This window comes from Peromyscus californicus, unplaced genomic scaffold (assembly GCF_007827085.1).
Source record: "Peromyscus californicus insignis strain IS unplaced genomic scaffold, ASM782708v3 Scaffold_7__1_contigs__length_154581171, whole genome shotgun sequence".
In the NCBI taxonomy this organism is placed as follows: Eukaryota; Metazoa; Chordata; class Mammalia; order Rodentia; family Cricetidae; genus Peromyscus; species Peromyscus californicus.
This window is the reverse complement of record NW_026294595.1, coordinates 70,352,022-70,365,582: the sequence shown is the minus strand read 5'-3', so window position 1 is coordinate 70,365,582 and position 13,561 is coordinate 70,352,022. Positions and strand designations below refer to the sequence as shown.

General features: G+C 43.4%; 1 long non-coding RNA gene across 1 annotated transcript in view; it reads right to left on the bottom strand.

The window, feature by feature from the left end:
* The window catches only part of LOC128101961 (uncharacterized), a 109,048-nt gene extending 95,771 nt beyond the window's left edge, over positions 1–13,277 (bottom strand). The window contains exon 1 of the long non-coding RNA XR_008215259.1: positions 13,117–13,277. This is a non-coding gene — a long non-coding RNA (uncharacterized LOC128101961). The remainder of the gene's footprint in view (positions 1–13,116) is intronic.
* Positions 13,278–13,561: the final 284 nt, after the last annotated feature.

Here is a 13,561-nt window from a genome sequence, read left to right as displayed (position 1 = left end):
TTTTTGATTGCTTATAAGCAAAGGACAGCTGCTAATAGACCAGGAATTGAAAGAGGGACTGTTGAAATAAACCAGCCTATATATTTTAAGAATGCCTTAACTTTAAAATGGAAGTCAAAAGATGTATTTGCAAACAGAAGTTAAAAATGCTTTGAAGACGAGGTTTTGCTTGTATTTCCACAGGAAACAAGAGGCTGTGGATTCCTTCAGGGTTAATATGGATCATGTTTGATCAAGGGAGACCTCCTGAAACCTGACAAGTGATATATATCAACAAAGGTTACCACTTGTCTTCCCAGAACTTGGCCATTATCTCAATTTTCTCAGGGACACCAAAAGATGCTTCACCCACAGACAACAGGAAACAGTCTAGAGAAAACTACACCCATATTCTCAATAAATGGTATGGGTGACTGTTGGTTATTTGGTGGGTTATGGCTGTTTGTTATCATTTAGAGAAATATGGCATATTGATACAAATTTGAAGTTATTTTGATATACTGTATATATGTTTCTACTCTTGTTTAAGGTAATTGTACCTATGCAGTTCATTTAAAAATGTAAGGTAAAATTCTAGCTATTGAAAGCCATTATTATAAACTATTTGGAATAATCAAGAAACATAGGTTAGTAGTTAGTCATCTATAATCAAATTTGTAGATATGTTAGGCATGTTTTCAAGATCATACAGAGACATATTTTAGATAGATAGATAGATGGTCTTCACACACTTCAAAGACCTATAGAATGTGGCATTTTAAATGTTTTGTTAACATAAGGTTTTTCATGACAATGGGACACATCTGCTCCTGGCAGCACCAATTTACTTCAGAGAAGATGATGGGCATTGAAGGAACTCCTTATGGAGTTTGCTTTCAAAATGGCAAGGCTAGCTATTTGGGGGGAAAAACTGCTTTGCCTTGACTGCTGACATTATGCTGCATAAAGACATGCAGACACACAGTAAAATGACTGCTGAACTTTGCCTAAACAAAGTAGAACAGTCCTTCAAAATTCCTTCTTCACAGAAGAGTCTGCCAGACATTCAGCAGAACACACAGGAAAGTGACTGCTGAACTTTGCCTAAACAAGGCAAGACAGTCCTCCAAAATTCCTACTTCATAGAAGAGTCTGCCAGATACTCTATGCCTGTAGGCTGAAGACAAATGCACCAACGTTGTACAGGGACTTTGGGTGACTGTGCAGAGAGCCAGATGTCTCTGTTAGGTAGTATTAATTTCTTCTAGGGTCTTTGATGGAGTTAAAGACTAAATAATTAGAGTTACAGTTTTCCTTAGTTATGATGGAAAGTAAATTAGGTATAAAAGTTTGGAATCACTAAGATAAGATAGCTAATGGAGTATTTTCTCTGTTTGCTAAATACAAATGGACTAAATATTGTAAATGTAATTCTTACTTGATAACTGTTTTTGTTGTATATAGTTTTGCATGTTAAAGTTAAAACCTTTCCTTTTTATTTAGGCAAAAAGGGAGAAATGTAGAATATTCGTTAAAGATATGTTATATTTGTTTATGTTGTGAAACATTTGTTTCAATGATGCAAAGATTTGTTGCATTCTTTTATGTTGCATCTGTTTAACTCTGTGAAGCTGTGTTACTTTGCCTGTCTAAAACACCTAATTGGTCTAATTAAGAGCTGAACAGCCAGCCGGGCGGTGGTGGCACACGCCTTTAATCCCAGCACTCGGGAGGCAGAGCCAGGCGGATCTCTGTGAGTTCGAGGCCAGCCTGGTCTCCAAAGCGAGTTCCAGGAAAGGCGCAAAGCTACACAGAGAAACCCTGTCTCGAAAAACCAAAAAAAAAAAAAAGAGCTGAACAGCCAATAGCTAAGCAGAAGAAAGGTTAGGCAGGACTGGCAAGCAGAGAGAATAAATAGGAGGAGAAATCTGGGAAGAAGATTGAGGAGCAAGAAAAAGGAGAAGGAAAAGAGGACATCAGAGACCAGCAACCAAGCTATACAGCCAGCCATGGAGTAAGAAGTAAAGAAAGGTATGCAGAATGAAGAAAGATAAAAGCCCAGAGGCAAATGGTAGATGGGATAATTTAAGTTAAGAAAAGCTGGCTAAAAGCAAGCCAAGCTAAGGTTGGGCATTCATAAGTAAGAATAAGGCTCTGTGTGATTTATTTGGGAGCTGGATGGTGGGTAAAGAGTAAAAGCAACCAGCTACAGCAGACAGTGTAGTACAACTAGATAGAAGTTTCAAGAAGTGTGTCTGGCTGGAGGAAGTAGATTACTAAGGATGCAGTTTTGAAAGGTGACTTGTGTTTTGTTTTGTTTTATTTTATTTTTTTATTTATTTTTTAAGCAGATAGTTTCAAATTAGTCCTTCCTACAGGGATGTTGACTGATCTTGTTGGATTGATCTTGTGCAGGTAACCACAGCTACAGTGAGCTCATGAGTCCCATGGTCATGTCGTGTCCAGAACACAGCACTTCATAGTATGCCTCCATATCCTCTGGCTCTTTCATTATTTCTACTCCTCTTCTGTGATATTCCTTGAGTGTTGGCATGGGGTAAGGGTTAATATAAATGTCCCATTTAGGGCTGAGCACTCAGCAGCCACTTATTCTAAGCACTTCAACCAGTTCTGAGTCACTGTATTCACTGACACTCACTGCAGGAAGAAGCCTCTCTGACTGAGGCTGAGAGCAGCACTAATCTATGGCTGTGAATGTCAATATTTTGAAAGCTGTTCGACAACATGACTATTTCCCAAAATAACAGTGGTGATTTTCCCTTAATAGGGCCTATGACCTACTGAATCATGGGTTTCTGACTGAGTTATGATACCAGGCATGAACTCCCACCTCAGAGCCAATCCATAGGACTCAAATCCAATCAGAAAGCAATTTATTACCCCATAACCTTCATGCCAATATGTCTTCTTGGAGAGAGATTGACTTATGTTCAAACTCTTAAGGTCTATCTTGACGGCCTGTCTCCCTTTCTGCTTTCTTGTCACTATGAGGTAAGTAACTTTGTTCCCACACACTCCAATGTTCCATTGTGAAGATCTGACTTAACACTACCAGGAAATGATGGTTCTGTCTCACCATGAACTGAAACCATGAGCTAAAAGTAACCTCTCCTCCTTTTAAATTGTTTCTCCAGGTTATTAACTAAAACATAAGCTGAAATCTATATTATTTATTTATATGTTAATGTATTATATATATTTATATATTAATTTATATATTAATTATATATTTATATATTAATTTATTATAATATATTTATTATATTAATCTCATTGTCTCAATCTAATGGCCTTTTATCTTTGTGCCATTTTCTTTACATTTCCTTTCCTTTTAAGATTTATTTTATTTTGATATATTTTTAATTAAAATATAATTACACTTTCCCCCTTCACTTCCTCCAGCCCCTTCCAAAACCTCTCCATCTAACTTGTTCCAGACCCCCTCTCAAGTTGATAGCTTCTCCCCCAGTTATTATTGTTACATATATTTGGATTCACAAATCAACTGATAAGTTCTTCTGATCTCAACTGAACATAATGATGCATGTGTGGGCATCTATGAGTGTGTTCACATCTCTATGAATCTTTGCTTGGCATTCTCACAGGTTTGGGAGTCAACCAGCTATCAGCACTAGTCTAGGATGACCTCAGTCAGAACAACTAGACAGTTTTCCACTGATCTATTACCTTCTAAAATTCTGGCTTGGGGACTAGGACAGAGCACAAATCCTCTTAAGGCCTAGATGAGCACATTGCCACATCTACCATATAGTATTGATCATTCAAAACAAGAACTAAGCCTGAATTCAAGAGAAAGGAAAATGGACTCCTATTCTTGTTATAAGGAGCCTCAACATCACACTTTAAGTGTGGACACATGGAGATATGAAGAACTATGATCTTTGTGCAACTGATCTATCACACTGGGTATAGAAAATTCTAGCCATCCATCTAGCCATCCTCTTCCTCAGTGACATAACTGCAACCATCCATATCCATTATAGTTCAGTCTCTTTTGCAACAAGTGTGATCATGTGTAACATGAATCTTAAAGGGTCTTATTAATGAAAACAAACCCAGGAAGCAGGTATTGAGGTGAGCACTGAAAGATGAGAGAAACAGAACAAGCCACATCCAACCTCACCTTGCCAATTCCTCAGCTGATCTTGTTTCCTAGAACTGAAGGTCTCTGAGTCCTCACCCAAATGGATCTCACCTGAATTGCTGCTAAAATCCAAACACTTACAAAGGCTCTAGTTCCTGGTCCTCAAGCCTTATATACCTTTCTGCTTCCTGCCATCACTTCCTAGGATTAAAGGCATGTGTCTTTCCCAAGCAAGACATGATATCTCAAGTGCTGGGATTAAAGGTGTGTATCGCCACGCCTGGTTGTTTCCAGTGTGGCTTTGAACTAACAGAGATCCGGATGGATCTCCGCCTCCAGAAGGCTAGGATTAAAGATGTGTGTGCCACCATTTTTTGGCCTCTATGTCTATCTAGTGGCTGTTCTGTTCTCTGACCCCAGATAAGTTTATTATGGTGCACAATATATTGGGGGACACTATCACCACAATCATGGGTAAGAAAGTCCTCACCATGGATTGAGTCTTCCCCAGTGAAGTCAAGGCAGAAGTGATATGTGCCAATTGAGATCTCTAGAAATGTCTTATGTGAAACTCTATTCTACCATTTCACTAGCGAGGATCTCAATGTAGCAAACACATGGGATTTATTATGCAGTAGATGGCAATATCCAGGGGGGTGTTTGAGGCATAGCAAATTGCAAGGAACTCAGGTTTTCCAGTATGAAAGAGAAGTAGAGTTTTCTCTTTGATCTGAAATGTTCTCTTCTAGAATATTGCATGAAAAAGAACTAATGTTTTTCATTTCTTCAACTGCTTTGCTGGGGTTTCTGTTCCAATAGTCTACCTTCACCTAACCCATATCCTGAAGCAAACAAAGATGAAATCTCCATTCATTGAGAAAACTAGGTCAATAGATATTACACTCTGGTAATTTGAGGCCATAAGACCTCTCCCCCAACACACTTCAAGTCTTCATGGGGGGATATAAAGCAATGATCTGGGTACTACTTGTTAGGCAGATTTGGGTTAGAAAGGCGAGGCAGGTTTCACTCCCCACCAGCACTTTCAAATAGGCTCATTCATGTGGAAACTGTTGCTTTTTCTCTCATCAGATTAATCTGTCACAAATCCTTAACCTTTTCCTAGAGTACTTCTGATTACGTTGCTATGGCTTTGTAGCTTAGGAACACTGAAGCTCTGGCATTGCAAGTCATTGGGGAAGATGGGCCACGAGCTTCATGTCCCTCCCAGCAGTGAGCTCTGAAGGCTCTGAGAAACAGTGGAAACTGGCTTAAGGCATAATCAAACTGAACTTCTGAGGTAAGAGGCCCACAAATGTTGAACTTTACAGGATCCTGGCAACTAAAGCACAAGATTGTATCATGTCACTATTGTAAAATCTTCAGAGAATTCCTTGTGGGTTTTTAAATCAAATCTAAAACCTTGAACAAGGTCTACCAGATGGCCTTATCTCAACTCCCTCACTCCTTGATGCTTCTACTGTTTCCTCTTTCCTCACAGTCATTTTTATCATTTCTTTGTAGCTAGCACTGCTTCCTTACAGCTCTCTCTCTCTCTCTCTCTCTCTCTCTCTCTCTCTCTCTCTCTCTCTCTCTCTCTCTCTCTCTCTCCCCCTAACCAGTTTTCTCCCAATTCTTTGCCTCCCTTCTATTCATGTTTCTGATCAAAGCTACAATGTCAGTAACACAAGGAAGCTATTGTTGAACCTCGTAGACTAGAATAGAGCCCTCATTTGCTCTCTCATGAGACCTTGGTGGCACTACAACAATTAAAATTAAATGTGCGGTTCCTGTCCCACAATAGCAGCAGTAGTGAATGCTCCTTTACTGTTCTACCCCAGCACCTGACCCAGTGTAGTCTACTCTCAGAGAAAATGCAGTGAATACAAACACAGGTAAATAAAGGGGAAATGTTAGTGGGAAGGGGGAGGAAACATAAGCAAACACAGCAAAGGGAAGGGCAGAGAGGACCAGTTTGCTACCTGACAGTGTAACTCATAGGTCAGTGACATCCTGGAGGCACACAGTCCACTCCTGATCCCAGAAGACCTATGTATCTCTTTTTCCATTTCTATCTAGTTGTTTCAGAGTTAACCAACTCCCTCCATTCTCTACAGAAAACAGAACATGACTATACTTCACCCCACAGTCCCTGATGATAGCAAGCACCCTGAGTTGAATCAGCAGCCTGGGCCTAGGGACAAATTGCATTTGGAAATTGTATTTATGTATCAAAAAACTAATTACTGCCAAGTTCCACCTCAGTAGTGCTTGATGATTTCATTATTGGATCTAATTGCACTTCTATTCAGGATAAGGGTTTACTGTCTTTTAATTGATAATGGAAATTGAAGATACATAGGTGTGAGTTATAAAGGGCATCTTTTTTTAGCTGACTCCTGGCCTCATGGAAAACAAAATAACCTTTTGCCACTTTCAGACCAGAGTAGAAATACATGCTTTTATTTAGCCAAGTTGAGTGAGTCTCTGGGGGTCTACTGGACTCAAAAGAGTGGACAAACTAGTTTGTAGCCATTTTTAGTAGCATACACGAACAACATGAGCTTCTGAGCAAGGTCCTCCCTTTCATAAAACCTACAGCCATTAACCGTTCTTTATCTGATATAAGAGAAGTGGAGGTGAAAGGGAAAGCAGAGGGCTCCGGACCCCCAGACCAAGTTCTCAGGCCAAGTTCTCAGCACAAAGGAGGTTTATTTGCCCCAGAGGGACAGGGGGCAGGGACTAAGAGACAAACACAGGAGACAGAGGACATGGGAGAAGGGGAAGAGAGCCAGGGAAAGGGGCAAGGGTATTTGTCCTGGAGGGACAAAGGACTGCCTCTGGATAGAGAGGAGACAGACATGGCCTACAGGAAAACAGCAGTTTATAAAGGTACAAGGGGCAATGTACAAAGGTACATTCTGTATGAGAATGCGGTTTTTTCATTTTAATTGGGCATATTAATTAAGTGAGCCAAAGGGAGCTTGTGATTGCTAGACTTTAATACTTGGATAGCTGGCCCTTGGTAGTCAGCCTCAGGAGGAGGAAATGGTCAAATGGGGAATGGACTGTGGGGGCTAGCTTCAGGAATGAAATCTAACAGTTTTTAGCAAGGCAGAGGGAATTGGGGAGAAGGGCAAGGCCTGCCAGAGCCACATGTTCCAGTGGGCTAGTGGCCCCTTCAGGAAGACACTTTGGAGGTGGGGTTAGTGTCACAATCTTCGGTCTCAGCACAGGAGAGAGGAAGCAGTGGGGGTCCTGGGCAGTCACTCAATAGAAGTGTAGGAATAGGAGGACAATATTCTGTCTCTTCCCCCAGCCAGAGCCTGGGAGGGCCTCTCATCACAATGGCTCCCACCATATCCCAACAGAGTAAATTACTGAATTCTCCCACTTCACATTATTTCCTGTTTGTCATTGTAGAGGCAGCAAGGAGGGCATCTGGTGTAGCAACTGAAGCAGAAAGCAAAAACAAAAACCAGACCCTCAAGATTTAGCAGGAAGAACCCATCCACACCCTGAAAGACAGTACATCGGTCTGCCTTAATAATAACTTTTAGTTAAAAAAAATAGAAAATCTCAGAGAAAAGAAATGTCACCATGGGCTTCAGGGCATTTTCAAAGTGGTAGCCCTCCTGACACCTCCATAAAGGAAGAAAGGTTTTCTGACTGACTGACATCTTGTGTGCTTTCCCTCTTACGATCAAACCCATAGTTCCCTGGCCTCTCACATCTCTGCTTCCTTTGAGCATCCCTCTCTGGCTTGTGTCTCTGCAGTTGAGGTCTATGCAGCCAGTCAGTTGGAGAGAGTATGAACCGAGATGTGCTGAGATCTGAAAGCCGACATGCCCCTTTGCAGAAGAGGATGCTTTGGGAAGGCCCACCCTTGAGTTAGACTTCTGTCTTTGTTAGGGTTTCTATTGCTGTGCAGAGCACCATGACCACAGCAACTCCAGGAAAACATTTAATTGGAACTGGCTTACAGTTCCTGAGGTTTCGTCCGTTATTGTCACGGCAGGTGGCAATCAAGAAGACATGGTGCTGGAGAAGGAGCTGGGAGTTCTACGTGTTTGATCCACACGCAGCAGAAGCAACTGTGTCCCACACTAAGCAAAGCTTGAGCATAGGAGATCACAAAGCCCACCCCAGCAGTGACACATTTTCTCCAACAAGGCCACACCTACTCCTATAAGACCACACCTCCTAATAGTGCTACTCCCTATGGGGGCCATTTTTTTTTCAAACCATCACAGTTTCCACAGTTTCTTAACAGGCTTTGCTCCTGGCTCCGTCACAGCTTTCTCTCATCGGAGTTGCTGAGGTGGTCACTGACTCTCTGTGTCTCTTTGTCCCGCTATTGGTAGTTTTTCTCTTCCTCCTCATCCTCCTTCTCTTCCTCCCTCTTCTTCCTCCTCCCCCTCTTCCTCCTCCTCTTCCTCTTCCTTCTCTGCTCTCTCCTCTTCTTTCCTCTCCCCCCTCCTCTTCTCTCTGTATCTCTCTTTCTCCCATCGTCCCTACCCCTCTCTTTCCCTCTTCATCTCTCTCACTCTGTATCTACCTCTCTTTCTCTTTCTTAGTCTCTGTATCTTCCATCCCTCTTTCTTCCCTTTCTGTTGCTTTTATGTGTCTATGTGACTCTAGCTCTGCCTCTCCCATTTCTCTTTCTTATTGAAAAAGCAAAATTCAGACCTGGCTTCCTGTTTCGTCTAAGCCACCTTTCCCCCAGCCCCTAATATCCCCATGAACTCGGACCCTACTTTTCCCTTTCCTCAGAGCTGGCTCCTGTCTTCCCTGGTGCTGACATCAATTCTATTACATGCTTTTGTTCCTGTTCCAAAGCTAGAATGGTGACTGGCTTGATCTTGCGATCTCGAGCTGTGCTGTGAGCTTACAAAGTGCAGTGCTCCAGTTATGATCAGCCCTCCCTGACCTCTGGCTTCTACAGTCTTTCTACCCCTTCTCCCAAGATGGTCCCTGAGCCTTGGGGCAGCAAGGATATAAATTCCCATTAGTGACTGAGCACTCCACTGACAATCATGGTTCCTGAGCCTTGGGGCAGCAAGGATATAAAATCCCACTTGTGACTGAGCACTCAACTGACAATCATTCTCTGCATTTTGGTCAGTTGTAAGTTTCTGGGTTAACCATTGTCCACCGCCCAAAGACCCTTCTCTGATGAGGTCTGAGACCTTCCTTAATCATCTATGGGCATAGATATACAGATTTAGAGGATGGTTTGATAGTATGTCCATTTAGCAAAATAAGTCAATAATATATTCACCCCGTTGGCATCATGGCAGCAAAGCCATGTCCACAGGAGTGTCTGTCTAGGACTCCTCAGGTCACATCTTGGCAGAACAAAAAGCCTGAAATGGACAGGAAGTGGGGCCAGGCTATGCCATCTCAAGTCAGAACCCCAGTGATACACTTCCTTCAATAAGGTCCCATCTCCTAAAGAATCAATAACCTTTCTAAAACTGTGCCGCCAGCTGGGGACAAAGGATTCACATACGTGAGGCTATTGGAAAACATTTCACTGTGAAACCACAGTGAGCCCTGGAGCAGCAATCATGCTTTTGCCTGTATGTATGTGCACCACATGTGTGCCTGGTGTCTACAGAGGCCAGAGAGGGCACTGAAACCCCTAGAACTGGAGTTATAGGCAGTTGTGAGCCACAGCTGGGTCTTGCAAACTGAACCTGGGTCCCCTGCAAGGTCACTGAGCCCCTAGTCTTGAACTTTTCATCCTTCTGCCTCTGCCTCCTAAGTAGCTGGTATCATAGGCCTGGCCCACCAGACCCAGCCCAGAATTCTGTATGTGCCTGAACCATAATGGAATGTGTAATCCTGAGAAGGCTGAGTTTCTTCTCTGTCTCGCCTATTTCTTCACTGTCAAAAAAGGGAATTAAACTTGCTGGGCCATGGCTTGAACTCAGGTTGTCAGGCTGGGCAGCAAGCACTCTTATCCACTGAGCCATTTGACATCCTCACATTGGTTTTTTGTTTGTTTGTTTGTTTTGTTTTGTTTTGTTTTTATCAGTTCTCCCAGGGTCTATAGCCTTGCAGAGGATGTTCCCACTGGTGTTGATTTTATATGTTGGGGTTTCCTGAAATGTCTCACCCTCCACTTCTCCCCAGAGAAAACTGGCCACCTCCCTGTCCTGATTTTCCCACTCCTTGAAATAGCTTGAGGGTTTTTCCAAGTCATGCCTCTCCCTTCTGGATAAGATTTAAGAAGCCTGGGTGCAAGTTAACTTACTATTGCCAGAGCCAAACAGAGTCAGACTTTGCCAACTCCACAGAGATCAATAAAAGCGTCTCAGAACAAGGCTGGGGGAGATGGCTCAGTTGTAAAGTGCTTGCTGCGCGAGCATGAGGGACCTAGACCCCATGTAAAAGAGCCAAGAGTGCCACCCCTGTAATCTCAGCACCGGGGAGCTGAAGAGAAGCAGATCCTGGGGGCTTGATGGCCAGCCAGCCTAGCAGGATCAGCAAGTCCCCAGGCTAATGAGAGAGCTGTCTCAAAAACAAGATGATCTAATCTATTTCCCCATCCCCAGGAGACCCATGTGTCCCTCTTAAGGTCCTCCTTGTTAGATAGCTTCTCTGGGGGTGAGATGGGGGCAATAGAGGGTAGGGGGTGGGGGATGAGAACATAAGGGAACTGGATGGTTGAACTGGGACAGGCATGGAGTGGGAAAGCAATGAAAGAGATACCATGATAAAGGGAGATATCATGGGGATAGGTAGAAACCTGGTGCGAGGGAAGTTCCCAGGAATCCACAAGGATGACCCCAGCTTAAACTAGCAACAGTGGAGAAGGTACCTAAGCTGGCTTATCCCAGCAATCAGATTGGTGAATACCCTAACTGTCATCACAGAGCCTTCATCTAGTAACTGATGGAAGCAGATGCAGAGATTCACAGCCAAGTACCAGGCCAAGCTCCAGGAGTCTAGTCAAAGACAGGGAAGACAGATTCTATGAGCAAGGGACATCAAGATCGTGATGGGGAAACGAACCAAGCTAATGGGAACTCATGAACTTTAGACCAACAACTGTGGAGCCTCTATGGGACTGGACTAGGCCCTCTGCATAAGCAAGACAGTTTGTGGCTTGATCTGCTTAAGGAGCCCCCGGCAGTAGGATCAGGATCCATCCCTGGTGCATGACTGGGCTTTTTGGAGCCCACTGCCTATGGTCAGATGCCTTGCACAGCCTTGATGCAGTGGGAGGGGCTTGGACCTTCCTCAACTGAATGTACCAGGCTTTGCTAACTCCCCATGGGAGGCCTTACCTTTTCGGAGGAGGGAATGGGGGTGAGCTGGGGAGGGGAAGCCTGGGGGGAGTGGGGGGAGGGAAAAGAGGGGGATCTGTGATTGGTAAGTAAAATGAATACAAGTTTTCTTAATAAAGATAAAAAAGAACAACAACAAAAAAAAAGATGAATGGCTCTGGAGGAATGATGTCTAAAGTTGCCCTCTGACCTCCACTTTTACATGTACACACATAGGTACACACACACACACACACACACACACACACACACACACACACACCCTCCCAGAGGGGACTTAATATGAACAGTGAAAACTCGTTTGGAAAGGTAGGACCAATCAGTCCTCCAGGAGCCACAAATCCCACAGCTGGTGAGCATCTGGTGCAGGCGGCCACAGTAATGGCGTCTGTTCCCACCAAGCATGAACTAAATTTCACTAGCCAGGGCTTCACGGCAGAGGTCTGTAACTGACGTCTTCAGACATGACTCTGTTTTGTTCATCATCTACTCCAGTCTAGTTCCCCCATCACGTAAATGAGATGCATTTAGGATACAAGGATATCAATCAGGAAAGAGCAAAACACTGCATGTCAATAAAATACAAGGAAATAATCATAGCTATTATAACCTTAAAAACCTGTCAGGGTCTCCAAATCACTTGGGGAAAGCATTTTGCACGTGAATATAAATCAACCATCTGCTGCTCTCCCTTCGTTTGTAAATCAGATTATTGCCAAACTCAGACAGCAAAGAAAAGAGCATTTTCAGCTTTATCATAACTTTGGGTGTCTTCACCTCACAGTTCCTCAGTTGATATCACTCAAATACACTCTGTAGGGACAGGAGAGGTGGCCCGGGAGTTCTAAGAGCATGTGCTGCTCTTGCAGAGGATCCAAGCTGGGTTCCGGGCACTCACATTGGGTAATTCACAACTGCCTGTAACTCCAGCCCTAGGGGATCTAACAACCTCCTATGAGGTCATTATACATACATACATACACACACACACACACACACACACACACACACACACACGTGTGCAAAATGCACATACACACACACACACACACGTGTGCAAAATGCACATACACACACACAAATCTTAAACTCAGATACACTTCAAAACTGACTGACTTTAAAAACTCTCTCTCTCTCTCTCTCTGTCTCTTTCTCTCTCTCTTCCCAAATGCTGAAAGGATCTGGAAATGGGATTTAGATTCTCTAGTAGGAAAGTAGATGGATTTATAGAAATTTAGTTCTAAAGAAGTTGGTGAAATAAACAAGAAAGTAAAGGGCCATCCTCTTGTACGAATATGGGTATCCATCTCTATCACCCTTTCTTAGGTTAGTACTGGAAGGCAGGGAGAGAGAGTGGAAAAGAGGAGTTTGGAACTGTAAAGTATAATGTGCATCTCTACTACTGTCCAGCTCTATGCCTTGAGGCCAATGGCTCATCTGTCTGATCCTTAGCTTCTCGTCTGGTAAATGGGATTGTATCACTTTAGAGCAATGTTCTTGAAAATCAATTTAAACACCTGTAAAGTACCTATCCCAGTCCCTGACATATGGGAGACATTCCATATGTGTTAATTATTCTCACTCTGTCCGTGTGCAACAGTGGGAGGAGAGATGAATCAACACAGCCCCGATCCTCCCAGGGCTCTCCTCCACCTGTCGGAGATATTTTCCTCTCGAGCTTTCTTTAAGGAGCAAGATCAGGGATATTATTAATACCTTATCTGCTTCCAGATGACAAACACAGCTGAACCGCACACAGCAGAGGATCCGAGAGCTGCTGAAGCTGTGCTGAGGAAAACGGGGCCGGCCCTGAAACGCTAACCAGGATTCCACCAATTCTCCCTGATCCGAGCTGAGGTGCCTGGGTGCAGTGGGTAATTAGCGGCTGCCCCAGTCTCTGCACTGACATGACTGGGGCTATTTAATGTAATTACATTACAGCAAAATGATGAGTTGTCTCCTGATTGGTAGTTACAACATAATTGTGACTCCACAGAGTATTAACACCCTAATTGCTGGAACCTTTCAAAAGCATTAGCTAAGCCAATGTTTCCCATGTCTCCGGTCAGCAAAATGACGAAACTAGCACTTTCTAGTGTAACCGCTCACCTCTGCCCTTGTTTTTCCTCATCTCTCAGTCCCCTCGGGTCCTTCAAGGGAT